This window comes from Teleopsis dalmanni, chromosome 2, assembly GCF_002237135.1.
Source record: "Teleopsis dalmanni isolate 2A chromosome 2, ASM223713v2, whole genome shotgun sequence".
NCBI classification, from domain to species: Eukaryota; Metazoa; Arthropoda; class Insecta; order Diptera; family Diopsidae; genus Teleopsis; species Teleopsis dalmanni.
In genome coordinates, this window is record NC_051847.1 from 222,706,705 (window position 1) to 222,722,130 (window position 15,426).

The 15,426-nt window shown below is 30.1% G+C and overlaps 1 protein-coding gene across 1 annotated transcript in view; it reads right to left on the bottom strand.

Annotated features, from left to right (window-relative positions):
• The window catches only part of LOC119676814 (GATA zinc finger domain-containing protein 10-like), a 148,619-nt gene that overhangs the window by 45,459 nt on the left and 87,734 nt on the right, over positions 1 to 15,426 (bottom strand). The gene's annotated exons all lie outside the window — the stretch shown is intronic.

Here is a 15,426-nt window from a genome sequence, read left to right on the forward strand (position 1 = left end):
AGTGATGGCATCCTTATATATAAAAAATCGTTAAATTTAAGATAAATAGAATATGTATCAATACTTATGCACTTTTTATAGTTAAATTTTAAGACACTTTTAAACTACTTAATAAATATCGTTAATATATCGTTAATTCATCCACATTTAAGCCATGTGGTCATAAATCCATTTCTCATTGGAGTGCGCTAAATTACTTGATATTAAAAAATTTTAGTACAATAGTCTTGAGTTTTTTTCATCAGAACTAGTCACGTGGTTAATGATTTTGTAACTTTCGATTAACATATATAATTTTGAACATGTATATCAAATTGAAAATAGATATAGGTACTAATGTATATTCATCATTAAGTAATCAGGTTTACTAACAGTTTTAATGCTATATTAACTTAATTAGAATTTAAAAGTAAATATCCTTAATAACATTTGCATATAGAAGCAAATATTTAGAAAATGATTTCAAAAAACTTTTATTCTTACTGGAGCTAATATAATTAAACAAATTAAAAATATTTCCTTATTTCGAAAGTTTCTACTGGTTACTAGTTTTCTTATAACTGTAGATATTTTAAATTGACATTTGAAATAAAAATCTAGTTCAATATATATATATAGTACAATTTAATCTGTTAATATATAATATTAACTTAAATCTGTTAAGCATATAAGTTTTAACTAAAATATTGGTATTAACTGTCATTAAATTTTTATATAAAAAATTTACGAAAGTAATTACTTTGGTTGGTTTTCAAAAGTTTGGTAATTACTAGAATTATCTTAAGTATTAATAAATTATTAAATATTAATAATTTGAATTTGTTAGACATTATTAATAACTTCTTACTTCTTGATTATTGTCGATCTTTTTTGTTTCAGATCATAATATAAGTCAATTATATAATAGATTTTTTTTATTAGTTGGTTGTACAAAATTTTTTATTATTATTATGTTGAGGCTAGTTGAATCAGTGCACTTGAGCACTTTTACTCTCTATTAACTGCGAGGTTTTTTCATAATTTCTGTCTACGCCTTTACTGGATTAATGTTTATTACTGCATTAGATTAAGCAATAACTGACCTCCGCGATGAGCCTGTAACTATTTTGATTTACAATAACACGGCATTGGTAAGCCTGTCAGTTTTCGTAAATATTTCCAGGGCTTTATCCATTATGTATTTTTTGATCGGATCAATCTTAACGTCTCTAAGGATGTCATTCATAGTTATCATATTAACAAACGAAATTTTAAAATTAAGTGCACATATATGCATTTTATGATATATAAAAATATAAAAAGTGGTTACTAAAATATATACAAACTTTCCTTGATAATAAAACATTTGAAGCTTACCTCGTTCGCATGCATTTCACTTAGAGAAACCTACAATATGTTGAGATTTAATTATTTGGGGGTGGCTAACGAAAATATAAATTTATGGCAATTTAGAGATTTCATTAATTGGAAAAAAGCTTTTTCGGATATATTCATTCCACTCCAGTTTTTTTATACAATATTCTTTTTTATATGCAGCGGAGGAAAGTTTTGGCCATAACATGGGAATTCGTATGTGTGTGGCATACGAAATATTCGCTTAATTCAATGATTCCACATAACTTTCCTAATTTTTGTTTTCCTTTTTGTTTCTATTACTTCCAACATTTAATAGAAGTCCTTTTGTTCCATTAGTTTTGTATTGCAACCGTTGAAATCGACTTTAGTATGGATTAAAGTATTTCGCATACTTCTCGAACTTTCACGTCGAAACGCTCCTTGACCAGCTTTGCATATATTTTGGCAAAGTACTTGAAAAGTTTACTCCGTCTTTTTACATCCCTGTGATTGGATTGAAATGGTTGGGCAGTGGCTGCAGAAGACTGAAGATTAACACACAATTTGTGTTGACATTCACACAATTAAATCCCATAAAATAGATGCAAATCTTAGCTGTATTTAAACGAAAATCTGTGCGTGGAGTATTGAGCAAATTTTTCACTTGAACTGTCAAGCAATATTGCGGGAATGTGCGCCTTACGAGGGGCAAATGTTCACAGCTGAACAAACCTTGTACTTTAGTTGAGAGACTGTAAACGGCAAGTTGTGTTAATAAAGGATCAACATTAAGACAATTTACAGGACATTTGAAGGCACGACCTAAATTAATATATTTAATTATTGCTAATATAACTTCTGCCATGTGCTTTTCCTTGTGCATAAAATAAGTTTTTTGTTTAATTAAATTCAATTAAACAATATTATAAACTAAAATATATATTTAATATATATCAGATTGAATGTGCTTGCAGTAATGTCCTCAAGTGTGAAATTTGACAATGGTATTATGTTTACACATATTTATTCCCAATATGTTCCTTGCGAAATTGAGGTCGACTATCAATTGCTCGGAGGCAATTTTATTTATAATATTTATGCCCAGTCAAAGGCACATATGCCTTTAAGTCTTAATGCGTATAATATTTACAAACAAAAGTAAAATTAAGACTATTTCTTACTTCAGAATAGTAAATGAATTTTAAGTAAAGACAACAAATGCTACGGATTTCAAAGGATTCTATTCTGGATTAATTGTGAAACATGAATAGATTACTAATTTGTGATGAAAGCTTTATGTTTTGTTCTTCAATAAAGTTAGAAATTTATTGCTTTTTAATTATAATAAATTTTGGAGTTTTGCAATAAATTACAAGTAATTAACTTTAACTTTAATTTCTGATTTATAAGTTAATTATTAAGTGCATTTCATTATTTCAACATATGTTATTATTTTGGTATATTTATTTAAATAAAACTGTTTATTATGCAAGTTTTATTTTAATTTCAAAGTTTACTTCTAAAATTTATTATATATAACAGTTATACACAAAGAAATAATAAAATTAAAATAAGAAACAATATAATTTTTTTTATCAAATTTTTTTATATATTTTGAAAGAAATATTCATGAATGTGTAATATAATTATCTTAATTACTACATATATTAAAAGGAAAAATATTAATAATAACATTTCTTCAAAATTTCTCTCTAAACTCTAATTTCGTAGACTTGACACGGCTGCAGAATTAGACATCTTCATATGGAGAATCAAAAGTCCAATATAAAGTCAACTATGACAATTATTTCTTTCCAAATATTATCGAATACTTGCTTGTATAAAAATAAGTCTTAGGCACTTGTACTTATACGAGTATGTTCATTGCAATGTTAATGAAATTCTTACTTTTAGTATTAGTACATGGAATAACCGCATTCGACCTGGTCACTCCACCATTGGTCAGATAATAACACTGCAACAAATACCGAAAAAACCTTATGAATACAAAATCTACACCTACTATATTTTTGTCGATTATAAAACAGTTTTCGATAGCCCCATAAGAGATTGAGTTTAAGCCGTAATGTCTGATATATCTCTACAAAGTTAATGCGACTCTGCAGAATGACGTTGAGCAGTAGCCGCAGCTCCGTTGAGGAAGGATCGATTCTCTTCGAACGTTTTGATACCGTATGAAGTTTCGAACAAGATGTACCTTATCATGTGATCTTTACAATTTTATCATGGAACTATCAGGCGCCCGCCAGGTGTTCATGGTTACGTGAATCTCCCAATACAATTAAAGAACATCAAGCTTATGTGCATCCAAACCTTTTCTATGTTTGGAAATACCATTATAAATAGTTATTATTACATCTTACTTCTAGGTTTTGAATATTATGTGTATTATTCAATGAAATTTCTTTTTAATGTTTTAATAATAATTATAACAAATTTAAAGGACGGAAATAGAACTTCAATAACCTTATGAAACATATTTTCAAGTAGGAGTTTCATTTTTTTTGTTTTTTTAAAATTATTTTCGTATAATATTTAAAATATTCTTGGTTATTAATTACTATTTGTATAATACACAAACAAAAAACAAAAATTTTGTTTGAAATTTATAAATTGGGAAGTTCATTTCCAGTCCAACTGTGATATTGCACACAATTTGAAATATTGATATACGTTCATATCTATTTTGCAACCTCTTAGTGTTGTGTTAAATATATTAAACTAATAAACAAATTATATTTCAGCTTAAAGTCATATATTTGCCTAAACTGTCCAAAGCGGCATTTTGATAAATGTTGGCAGATAAATCAAATCATATTTCGTACTGCCGGCGACACAGCACTTGTGCAATCTTTAACAGATTATACAATCATTTTGGATATTCGTATATTTTGAATTGGACAGCTTTTCGATTATCAAACTCATAGATTGAAATAGACAGAGAGCTACTACCATATGAACCACATACACACAATGCCTATGCATTTTTCACGTGTGTAAATGCATGTGTGTAAATTTAGCAGTTTGTATGCGTAATAAACTCAATTGGAATCGATAAATTTATAACAAAACCGAAACGAATACTAAAACCAAACTAAAGCACACCACAGCCAAAACCGAAACCGAAACCAAAGCCACAGATACTTGTACTGCTTTAAGTGTTGTCCAGATTGAACCAATCCAGTTCGAAGTAGGTTCAATATAGTTCAATTTCAGTCCATTTCTGTTTTGCAAATGACATTTTTCCCACTTTTGTCTCTACACAAAATGATTTGCACTTATGCATACTCCATATGGCCAACCTACACCACATGGAAACGTGCGAATAAGTTTAAGTAGCTGCAGGCCAGGCCTGAAAAAAGTAAGAAGAGCGAGTACTAGTACTAGTAAGAGTAGTAATAGAGATGTGGTTCTTCATTTATCATACTCCGGCGTACATATGACCGGCATATAAATGCTGTAGGGCTTTACAGGCAATCATTGTGTCAGTGACAGTGGCATATTTGCATTTCGATTTCATGCTGCTTTAATGGCTCATAGATGAGTATGGGCTGCAAAACATATTTCAAAAAATCTGCAATCAACGCATTCAAATGAACCCGCCGAGTATGCTTATGGCCATGTTTATCACTGATTATGAGTGGCCCTTAGATAAATTAGAACATCCCTGTGGTCAACTGAAATACGTAAAAGTGTATGTTATTTGAGTAATTTGAACACAAGCACTTGTATGGGAAAGCACATTTATTCAATGTGCCAATGTGCGTGTGTACGCTTGGATTGCACGTGGGGGAAATTCTCAATTAAATTGCAATTTACAAGTGTTTTATACTTTTACATTTATTTCCCGCGTGTATCCTGCTCGAATTTTAAATCCAACAAATTTTAGTACTAAAACTAAAACCTATTTTTTTTACATCTTCTGTTTAAATTTTTAAAGTGTGCTTGCATTACTGCGAATATGATCCTTTTTGCAAAATCGAAAAAAAACCGAAAAAAATTTAAAGGTTGTCCTTTCACTTTTTTACTTTTAAAAAGTGACAAGAATTTTATTTATGAACACAGCTGTCTTCTCCTCTCCTACAACTTACTTACAACTGTACTTAAAAGGTATGTCTAGTAAAATCCACCAAAAAAGGGGAAAGAAACATTATATCTAATATTTGCCAAAAACAACGAAAAAGAATATAAAGTAAAAAATAAAAACGGCACAAGTTGCTTATTTTCATTTTGCCCCAGTTTTCCAATAATGATAGTAGGAGATTTGTCTAAACCATTCTTCAATGGCGTGTAGATAAGGGTATATTAATAGGAGCTCGCAGCTGTACCAATAACTCTTTAGAGATGTTTACCAAAACTGAATCAATTTCAAATGACCAAAATAAACAAGTAGAGTTTATATTTTCTGTTTGAACTACTTCTGTAAGATATGAATAAGATCTGTAAGATTCTAAAGAATGTTATCTTTCGTACTTAGTAGTTCTTTTATTACACTTTTATATGATTGACACAATGTGTAAGTGATTGTTATTGAAAAACATAGTTAGTAACTATATTCTTTTATTTATCTAATTTAATAAAAAAATTTAAAAAATGTAAATAAATTAAAAATGCACTTAATTATTATTAGATTTTTATATGTTGCAAAATATTTTATAGGTGTGCACCAAACATGACGACAACATAATTAAAGTTAAAGAATTTTTAGTAACAAGGTTAATCAAGATAATTATAAATCATATTCTATATTTGAAAAGATTGTCATCTATAAATAGATGTATTTAAACTTATTATTATTAAGTTATCACATTTTTCCCCCGTCATTTCGTTTACTAATTTAAATTTTCAATTTTCTTTGACGTCTAAACCTCTTTCTACTAAAACCACTGCGCGGTTATTCTATGGCACTTTTCTACAATATCTCAAAGCTACCTCGTTAAAACTCACCACAAGGCAATTGACACTTCCATTAAATCAATCCTCAGTTTTTGCCATTATCCTAGCACTCTTTATTCTTTAATTTCGCTTTTTGTTTTTTTGTTGTTTTGTTCGTGTGGTTTAAACCAACAACTTTGTCACTTGACAAAATCAATTGATTCATCAACTTGCATGCAAAGAGAAAATTTTCTTTTACAAAATGCCAATGACTAAAACTAACACCGAACCCCACCTTTGACCCTACTTCTAACCAGCCGATTGCTATTGAACAACAAAACCACAGCAGCATACATACGTGTGAATTGGATTTGCACTGCTGTAGTATACATATTTGTTATATTGTAGGTGGCATACACCATTGCATGTATACGATATACAATATACATACATACGTATTTGTGTGCTTGTTGTGTGAATGTTTTTGTCATTTCAACTTGTGTTGCTTTGCGGCTTCTGTGGTTTCGCGTGACTTTGTACACTCTGTCAAATGGGTTACGCCCTCCTCATATTAAATGTTTACTAATAAAGCCAATAAAACATTTATCATACCATAAAAAAGCAAAATAAAACAATACAAAATATTTTCAACAAAACGAAGGAAGCGTTCAAAAACAGAAAAATATTAATTAGTAAAAATAAATAAGAATCTGTCATCATTATTTATACTAAAATAAGATGTGTGCCACTGTGTGAGGCAGTGTGTGTGTGGTATTAAAAACACGACCAGTGGCACGAATGTATTCAAAATAATTTTCTATAGATTATTTTTGTGCTAAGAAAATGTTTAATATGAATTGGACGAAAAATTCCTTTTGTTATTATTGTCAGCACATAAATTATTAAGAACATAATTTCAACAGTTCAACTTTTAATTTGTTTTAAAACAAATTAAATTTTATACCGATGATTTTGCGCCAATGATCATACGCTTCTTTCTGCACATCGCCCTCCCGTTTGCTTGTTTCGTATAATGCACAAAGTTTCCACCACTAAACATTTGCTTTGTTGTTATAATAGGAAATGTGTGCTTCACGTATGGAGTTCCTCTAACGTCTTTTAGTCAACTTGCCGCTCCTATTCGTATATATTAATGCCTTGCATACCATACAGCCCTACACTGCACCTCTTGCTTTACCATATCGTCTGCCATTTTTGTGCCTTCGTGCTCTGCTTTTTAATAAATTCAGCGTCCTTTGCGTCACTACTACTGCTGCAGCGGCTGCTCATGTCGCCATCGCCATCGCTGGTGCTGATTCTGGTACTGGTACTGCATATTTTGTTGACAAATTTATTTCAGCTTGGCCCACGGTGTTATGCTTTATTTTAAATTTATATCTTCTGACACCAATGCTGCTTATAAATTACAAAACACACACATATACACAGTTTTCTTGCCTTGTTTTCAGTACAATTTTTTCAATAATTTGTTGAAAAATAAAACAACTGCCGCTGGAAAAATATGAAATGAAAATAATAAATAAAGAATAAAAATATTATCTGCTGAAAATTATAACAAGAATTTCATAAATTTCTCCTAAATATGTGATTTGTTTTATATGAAATGGGGAATTAGCCACCAATGCAGCAGAAAGTTCGCCGCTGTTGCTGCCTCTGTTACTGCAGAGCACACTTCGTGTTGTTTCCAGGAAGAATTTTTCGAAACGTGCCACTTTATGTATTAAGGCATGTCAACTTTGTTGCGTAAACAAATATTACAAAATAATTTATATATGCAGCAGATTTTTTGTCAGTTTGTGAGTTTGTCGCATTTATTGCTTGGTCCATGCCGCCGTTCCGATATTCCGACACAATCTCTGACTCCTCATTATTAATTTCACTTTTGTTAGTGTTGCCATATATACGATATCATTGTTGTTGTTGTTGCAGTTCTTTTTTATTTGTTCATTTTCTTTTGTTTTTGGTTTAATTAAATTGGTTATTTGACTGTGATTTTATTTGCTTTAATTCCCGCACTGAATAAAATATGCAAAAATAGCAATTTACAGTATACTTGCACCTGGGAAGATAATTGGTTGATCAACACTACAACAGACTTGTGTATTTCTAAGAACTATTGTTTGCGTAGCGATATACATATATATGTCGTATGATTTCAAAATATCAAATTCTCATAAACTTATCTTTAGTCAGAGGATTCAAAAGAACTAACCAAAATTAAGTAGTTAGTAACCTAACCAGTTTGATTGCATTAAAGTTACCTCTCAATAGAAAACTAATGATCACGGCCACGGTTTCATTTCTAATCTTTTCAGTCTAACTTCAAAAAATATTGACATTATCAATTTTAAGAAGAATTTTTCTGTCGAGTTTCCATCTATAGACACTTAGCTGTCTAATGGTTCTTCAGTAGAAGAGGATCTTACCATTTTTAGTGTCGCTTCAACGTAAGAAGTGGTGTAGGCAGTAGAGTTTTCTAGGAAGGTCTAAAGAATCTATTTGTTGTAAACTGGATCCCTCTTCAGGATCTTTCTCTGAAAAGTATTTGAATTTTTAACAAAGTTTCAAATTTGTTTTTAAATATCCGAGTTTCTTTAATGGGAACACAATGTGCCAATAGACCTAAGTGAATTTTTGGGATCTACGGTTTAATCTAACCTAACCTACACTATGTAAGCCTAACTTCCCTTTATCTAACCTAACTGCATTAAGATCCTAAATAAAAAATAATCAAATTCCTTCACATAACCTCAAATTCCTTCACATATTTCATAAATTTTAAATTCGTAAATTCTTTTATGAATTTATAATTGATGAATAATTGATAAAAAAATTCCAACGATGGCAATAACTAATTGTGTTTAACGGCTTAAAAATCACTTAAAAGCATACAACTTTAAGTCGCAGTCCTCTACTTAGATTAAAATATTTCTATGATATATAATTTTTCTTATTTTCCATTATTTTCAGAGTATTGTTGTATTCTTTCTGCAGCTATTACGTATTTTCGAGGGTCTTGATTCTATTGAGATTTTAGTGTGAAATGCGCTGCAGTTCCCGAGTGAAAATATCCTTACTAATAATTCATATGTACAGTGCGTAAATGCATTTCAAAAATTTCATTTGTTTTCATATTTATTTATGTGTTTTTATGCGACTTTCCTATTCTTTTAAATGTTTTTATTTCATTTATTTTTGTCTGCGGCTTTCAACTCAAACTGTTTTCATTACGTATTCTCAAGTTCATTTTCTTGATTTCAATGGTTTTGTTTTAACAGTTCGCCGGCGATTTCCACTCCACAATTTACATTTTACGGATTTATTTGCTTATTTCTTTACTGTAATGCTAACATTTTTTTCAGAGTTGCATTTTTTTGTACTTTATAAAAAAAGTATAAACAGCACAATACATTGGATACACTTTTCCATTAGCCTTTTTGTGTTCATGGATACTTTATTTACGTTCATCTCTCTGAGGTTGCATTCGTTCCCCCACAATCGTCGGTCCATCTGTTTGGTGCGTTGTTTGTTTGTTGATTTAGTTTGTGCGAATTTTGCTCGTGCTTTGTCGTTATGATTTATGGCCAAACTGCTCTTGTTGGTTACTGTTGCCCCGGAGGACTGAAGGTGGCAAAGCCATCATATCTTTATACGCCATGTCAACCAACTTTATATAGCATTTCAGCATTTCATCTCCACTCAAATGACGTACGTGTATGCGATTGTCTTACCGAGGATACATGTATGTAACTGGTAATGTGCGCTCTTTGTCAGTGCGGTTGTAAATATGGCTGTGACAGCAGGATTTGTCGCTTCCACTGCCCGCCTTCGTACTGGGATTAGCTGCTGCCTTCATATTTAGCGATAAATACAAGTTTTATGATGGATAATAAATGGCTTCATTCTTGGTGACAAATAGTCCGGTTTGGTTGGTACTCCGTTTATTTTATTATAATATTTTTTTTGGGTTTCGTTTTTTCCTTTTTTGTATTTATATATTCGATTTTTTTTTCTGTTAAGGTTTTACCAACTTGTCGCCTTTGTTTTATATACTGATGTAGATACCAACAATGTAAATGTCCAACAGCAAAAAAGTTGTTAAATCATAAAAATCTGATTAGATCCAACACGGAGACTGAAATAAGTTGCTTGCGATGAAAGTGGGTAGATTAAGATTTCAGGTGGGATTTGTGAATGGAATTAAAAACAGTGAATTTTCTCCTTTAATAATTTCGCTTTATTTTTATGGAATAAAAAACATCATTTTTCATTTGAGCTGTAAAAAGAATTCTATAAAATTAATTTTCCACTTAAAAAATTATGTAAATCCCAAATTCCTGTTTGATATCGTAATTACTTTTATAATTGAAAAGAAAAAGTAGAATTAATAGGCTTAAATATCAATTTTGAGCTACTTTAATTTATGTAATTCAAGTCAAACAACACTCATTTGAATATGTGAGTTAAGTCCTTTAAAGTAATTCACAAACCTTTTAGTTTTTCTAAATCCTTTGACATAAACAAATGCATTAAAAGGAGGAGCATGAATTTCCAATCCTTTTAAGAGATTCGTTGTTTTGAACCGTTTTCTACATAAATCACACCAAACATGCTTTTGTCAATGTCTATTCACAGAGTAAGAAGACGTTGTGTAGCACAGAGCAACCCTCCTATTAATCCACAAATTTGTCTTAAGACCAGAGTAAATATGGAAATATATTCGTTATATTAGTTATTGTACATATAATATGATAAGGAAGACATGTGCATTTTCAGGAACATCTTTCATTTAAAACTAAAAAGGAGTGAAAGATGTTTTAATAATATGAAATTGTTCTGTATCTCAACAAAACGAGATTTTACTTAAATTAGAATGGAAAGTGATATTCATCTTTACGTTTGTATTCACAAAAAAATTTACCAATTTAAACTTCTGAGTATTCATTATCATTTCTCATATCATAGCTTAACTTGATCCTTAAAATTGTTTACAATATTTGTTTATGACTTTTAAAATTGAAATCTGAGTATTCCCGGATTAGATTGTTACAACCCAACGAATTCTCTTATGTCTGTTGATCAATTGGTTTGTTGCATAAATTTCAAGGAACCTAACACTATTTCGGGTTCTACAGCGAAATATTCTGTTTTATATAGTATCTTAAGTTGTGCTTGCGCTGAGCAATGACATGCAGTATACTTATAAAGTACTTATCCCATCTTCTACAAGACTACGATAAGAGTCCATGAAAAAAATATTAAATCTTGTAGCGTGATAATCATAAGTAAGCCCTGAATAAGACTGCTTTAATTCAGAACTTTACAAAATTCTCAATAAGATCGTTAAATATATTCTTTTTTTAAAAGTAATTAACGTGAACAGTGATGTTTTCTTATTATTTAATTATTTATATGTGGGAACATATTTATATATAATTGCATAATACTTAGCGATAGTCCAGATTATTCAGAGGTTCCCAATGGCCTCCTAAACTACCCTGTCTATCTAGTCATGCATTAAAATGTCTGAGTATTATTGAAACTTTCCAACTTGCTTTTGGCTGTTTTATAGAAGAAGATTACTTGCATAATACTTAATAAAATTCGGATATCCTTAATAGGTTTTTAGTATGCTCTATCTGGCTAGCTCACCTGTTTTGAATAGCCTATAGATATTTCGGTTACTGTTCACTCAAAGAAGAGAAATATTAAACTCTCTCGACAATTCGTACCCAGAGGAGTTGATAGTTTAAAACTATCGTAGATGTGCATAGAACTGAATTATTTGTTGTATTATTTTTCGAGTTGATGCCAATAAACACATTTACTCTATTATGTGAGTGGTTCTGCTAGTTTCTCACTGGGAGGATAAACTGATTCAAGTATTTACATGGATTAGCTGTCAAATTTGTTTCTTAGTATGAGTAGGTTTGCAGAACTTTTAAAGGTTAGTGGGTTTAAATTATTTTTTTAATGGATGATTGTTTTATCGAGAAGTTTGAGTGCTTTGTCTCTTTTGCATTGCATTTTTCTGCTGTTGCAACTATTAGATCTATGTGATCCCAAGTCGATTTGAGCACTTAAAAACTGAAAGTTTAATAACACAAAAATTTTTTTCTAGAATAACAATATATAAACAATTAAAAAATGGAACTCAAATGAAGTAAGTCAAAGCTTACATATACTAGGCAATTATAGGTTGTAACTTATAATTATAGACATATAAATATATCTATAACTTTACTACCTCCATTAATTTTTTATTTATTATTTATAATTTTTTGAATCTATGCCATCTACTCTCTTGATAATACTTTAAAATTGTAAGAAATGTGTGTCTGGTTTAACCAAAACATACGCATATCTTTGACATTAAAGAGTATATATGAGCGCGTATCTGCTGCTTATATCAGCCATAAAAATAAGCCGTACAACTTGCTCAGTGTAACTTCAATAAATTAAAAAATCCGATGTCTTAAGAAGTTAATACGGCATTGATGTTTTCTGCTATGCATCAGTGTCTTGAGGCACTTTAATTTCTTAAGTAGGAAAAATTACTTTAAAGCGCAGATTATTTTCAACACAAAGCAGTTATTAAAATATCAAATAATAATATATCCAACTGCTATTGTATGAACAAGTGCAGATGAAAAAACTTTTAAAGCCGCTTAAGAAATTAAAATGCAAATGAGAATCGTAATTTGTGCAGTAAACTCTGCTGAGATGCGCTCCAAGTCGGTCATCTGCGTCCGCATGAGTCGGAGCTGCGTCAAGTTTCCAGGCAAACTAAAGTTGTATGATTTGCAGCAGAAATTACAGGATTAGTTAGTTTAACTTCGAAATTATTATAATTAAAAATTTAGCAATTCTCTCGAGTTGACTTAAATTGTTTCAACGACAAGAAATTAAAACTTTATAAACAATTTTAATTAAACAAAAGTGTTAATAGTAAAATATTATAAAACTTTTCCTTTAGTTGAGATGAAGGAGTTAATTATTGCCCATATGCTTTGCGTACCAAATTGCTTTTATTCAAGTTATCATGATTTTTTTTTATTCAATGAGGATAAGTTTGTAGTAACTGAATATAAATTTTTAACCCGTATTTCTTCTTTTATTAATTTTATTTATATTATATACTGTGACGCGCTCAGTACTTCACGAAAGGTGTCTCAGCAGACAAATTTAAAAAAAAATCTGGCATTCGACAAGGCTGCATCCTTTCACCTTTTTTTTATTTAATATAGTCTTAGATGTGGTTTTGTCGGAAGTTATGAGCGCAGTCCATGGCATCTCATTCGACCTTCAAAACAAACTTACCGACCTTGATTACGCGGAAGACTTCTGTTTGCTAACAAATAATTTTTCCAGATGCAAGTATCGCTAAACAATATCGCAAACCGTGCACTAGCAACTGGTCTGTCAATCAATATCAACAAAACCAAGTCTATGCGTTTGAATTCAAACTGCTCAACGAATTTCCAACTAGATGGCGCCAACATCGAAGATATACAAAGTTTCTGCTATCTGGGAAGCTACAACGTTTCCTCTTAACACACCAGACATGAAACATATTTGAACTGTTAAGAGATGACCATAAAACCCAAAGAATATAATTCTTATATAAAGAATTTATGAATTAAACTATTGTTTACTTGAACAATAGAGTTCGGATTAAATTATTCTAAAAATGTTAAATTTGAAGTATTAACATTAAATAATAATCCATTTCTAATTTATAACTCTTATAATAAATTTCTTCAATGAAGTGTTATTAATGTTACCAGCAGGCTGGTTTGTGAAGTTATTCTGTTATTCAAACGATTTTGACACAATAATGATAAATACTCATGACTTCCGCACTTAAATATAATATTAAAGGATGCAAGAATATATATATTTAGATTGTTTTCCATTGATACTTATAAGTAAAAAACCACACCGAAGATGCTAATAAAAACGCACAGTGACTGCAATGTATCTTTTGTACTGATACTGGATACTGCGATAGCATTACTAATTTTTATTGTTTAAAATAAAGTAATTTTTTCAAATTTAAATTCATAAATTCATAGAACTGTCAATGCCTTCTTCAACATTGGTCGTATATTGACCACCTAGTCTATCGCTATTCCTGTGATACCACCACGGGCCATTATTTGAGCTCAAGTGAGCTTTCTTGGTACACAAGCCCGTCACCTCAACCTAACCTAATACATTTGCAAAAATTTTCTTAACACATATATATACTTCATTTATAATTACATATAGTTACATAGAGACAGGCCGTAGCCAGAAATTAATTCCGCGAGGGGCTTTCGGAACATTTTTAAGCTTTTAAAAAATAATTTTTAACCTAATAAACAGCTATGACGCACTAATAATGATAAACGCAAACCTTTGATACGATCTTTAGCTCCTCAAGCCACGCTGCTTTAGTACCTACTTAAATGACTATAAAATATATAGAGTTGACACAACTACCTTAAGTCTTCATTATTTTCTCTGTATGTAATTTAATATTTTATTATTTTAATTTTTATTTAAGGATAATGTTTTCTTAATAAGTTAAGTTTCTTAATAGTTTTCTTAATAACATATCCTAGAGGAATTTCAAATCTACCCACTACTTGGTATTAATTTTATAAAATTTAAAAATTATTTTCGAACTCTAAAACTTGTAGATTAAAGTTTTTAATTGATTAGTTTTTGTATTTCTATTTCGTTAATACTATTCCAGTTGACATAAAAATCTGTCAGTGTTTGCTTTTGTACTTTAAAATCAATCAATTTTAAATGAGTTTTTAAAATTCCAAGAAAATCTCTTTCAAAACAAATACTCCATGTGCAAAAAATCCTTCGGAAAAAATCTGTTCAACGTGGCGTAAATGGAAGTGGCAAAAAAGCACATTAAATCAAACTTGACAAACTGGCAGACATATCAATAAACTCTTCCATAAAAACAAGAGTACGTATGCGATTTAAGTACATCAATTAAATCATAAAAAAATATTGAACAATAAAAAACGTTTTAACTGAAATACACTAATAAGCACAAATCGCATATAAACATTATTCATAATTTCGTTGCAATAAAAATTTGACACCACTTAACTTCGAAATGATTTAAAATGGAAAATATCACGCGTTGCTCATTAAAATGAAATTATGCAA